Source organism: Cydia amplana, chromosome 7 (genome assembly GCF_948474715.1).
Source record: "Cydia amplana chromosome 7, ilCydAmpl1.1, whole genome shotgun sequence".
In the NCBI taxonomy this organism is placed as follows: Eukaryota; Metazoa; Arthropoda; class Insecta; order Lepidoptera; family Tortricidae; genus Cydia; species Cydia amplana.
Window position 1 is genome coordinate 14,514,126 of NC_086075.1, and position 2,668 is coordinate 14,516,793.

Sequence of the window (2,668 nt, forward strand, 5' to 3'; positions counted from 1 at the left end):
GTTATCGAGATAGACGTTGAACAAATCGACAGTTGTCGATAATTGGAGAACAATTAAGGTTGAACACCGGTAGCCAACAGTTAAAGGTTTGTCCAGATTTGTGCAATGAGCCGTTCGCACGCTACGCAGAGGGCGTACGCTACTGCGAACGCCGAAGCTCGCAAATTTCGGGCATCTTTCTCTTTTACTCCAATGAAGGCGTAATTAGAGAGATAGTTGCTCGAAATGAAACAACTTTGAATTTAGAGGTTATGCCTAATAGGAATCGCTCGCGCAGTACACTGCTGCTACTAAAAATCGTACTTACTACGACTGCAGGTGCATCCTAAGGCGTACCACTTCCAAACCGGAGGGCGTTGGGTTCCAACTCTTGCCACGTACCAATAAGTCTATCGGAACTTAGGTAGTTACCTACATAATAATATGGACGGAATATCGTATGATATTTACAAACATCCATTCGGTTTCATGTTTCACGCAAGGAAATTGGACTAATCCTAGAAGACTTATTTTCCTCCTTTCTGATGCACGGCAACAAAAGTGTTCTAGTATAATACCTATAAGTATGAAAAATCTTTGCATGTGTTTCAGTAATAACACTTCGCAGGTCGTTGTAAACAACGTCCCTTTACACAAAAGTAGGCGTAGCTTCAGTAGGTACTAGCCGCCAACACCTGCTGTCAATAAAACAAATCGAATTTGCCACCCGATTACAGAAGCAGCCTACCAATACGTTGACAGTCGGTTGAAAATTGAACGGTAGCAATTAGTCGAGGAGCGGTTAATATCCGGGGCCTCATAACGATCGCTTAACGAGCTCAGGTGAGTCAAAAGCTCAGGCAGACCAGTATAAGTGCGCTGCTCTATAATGCATAGTTGTTATGGATAAAGGTCACGTTACATTGAATTCAGCGAGAACTAAAATCACACGCCCTCGCGAAACCAATGAGAATGCACGGCCTAAGCGGCATTCAGCTAAGGCGAAAGCGATCTTATTTCTTGGTAAATAGACAACACACTGGAATAACAGACGTCCTGGCATTTATGCATGAAGCGATTTGCCGCGGATGCTCAGATCTTCGTCGCGGATGTGTGATAGCCGAAGCATGGTAATCACGTAGCAATTTCAACGGATATCATATATTAGCTTGGACGGCGTTAGTACTGCCTAATTTCCCATAATTGGTGGAAATAACTTTCTAAATTTGACACTTTTACGTAATATTTAACCGAATGTAAGGATTATCTTCTTCAAATTATTCTATCTAGGCACCAGACCTCAGCATCTGCAAGTTTAGTTATACCGTAAACACCCAACTGAAGTCCATATCTGCAACTATGTTCCACAAGTTTAATACGTGCCAAGATAAAAACCAAGGTGCAAGGTTCTTTTTGGTTTTGTCGGAGTTTTTTCTTCCAGATATTTTGCTATTAAACTACGGCTTAAGCTAGCTGGGGCAAATCAAACATATAATGTATACACTTTCCTTAATGGAACAAGATACAAACGCGTAAACGTAACTTTGACAGGGACAACTCGGGCACGTTGTCAGTAGATAATTGAGCGAGAACAATTAGCCCTGGAGTGGTTAATATCCGCCCCAGGGCTGTGACTGGTGTGTTGCACCAATAGTACAAACTGAATATAACATGCACAGAATAGACAAGGTACCTATAAGTAACCCAGCTGCTTAAAACACTGATGTATTCCAATCTCAACGTGTACTTAATTGTGCTGATCTGTGTGTTATTGTGTATTCCTTTTTGTCCCAAATGAACGAAGTGATAAACAAGTGTACCTAATTTGGAAGTATCAAATAATATTCTTTAACCCCTAAATATGTCAACTTCAATTCGACTTAGTTGGTCAGACAGGCCTTTGATACCTCAAGTTCTTGTATTCTGTCCGCAGATTAGCCGCAGATATACACAGTTACGCATACAAAGTCAGGATGTTAAGTAAGGATGTGTGTTGTATGTTAGGTAAGTTAGGATGTATGTTATGGTGGTGGATATTCCTGCAACCAAAGGCAACGAACACTAAAACTACAAACTCGTTGGAAGGTATGAGGGGTTCGAAGTGTTTGACCCCACGACCAGCAGGTTGGGTCGCTTATATAACCACTGGGCCACCGGTGTTTGTATCGTAGTTTTCATTGCAAAGAATATCGTTATTCCACTTGAACCCTATTTATTTCGTGTCGTGTGTAGTGAGGTCGGTATGATCAGCCGATATCAAGAAAATGTCAATACTAAAACTTCAACTACAAGACATTGAATTTGTAGAAGTGGGTCCTTGTTGGCAGCTTGAACTAGACAGACCCTTGTCAGTACCTGTTGAATGTAATCTGTTTTGCTATTGGTAAAAGGTAGGTATCCTAAAATATGACGTAAATAGGGTACAAAACAATTCTATTCCACGTAAAAATATAAAAATAGAACGCGTAAGAAAAAGAAAAAGATATTTCTCAGGAACATGTATCCGAATACTAAATTGAACAAAATTAAATTACTCGGTAAGGTTTCTTGCTAAACATAAGAATGTCTTATTTAATATTAAGTGATGTATTAGTTCATTGTCAAAATTCATAATTTCATTTTGCTTTCCTTAAAATTCTCATTCTTCATGAGCGTAAGATATTATACTTAGTATTTTGAACGTAATCAA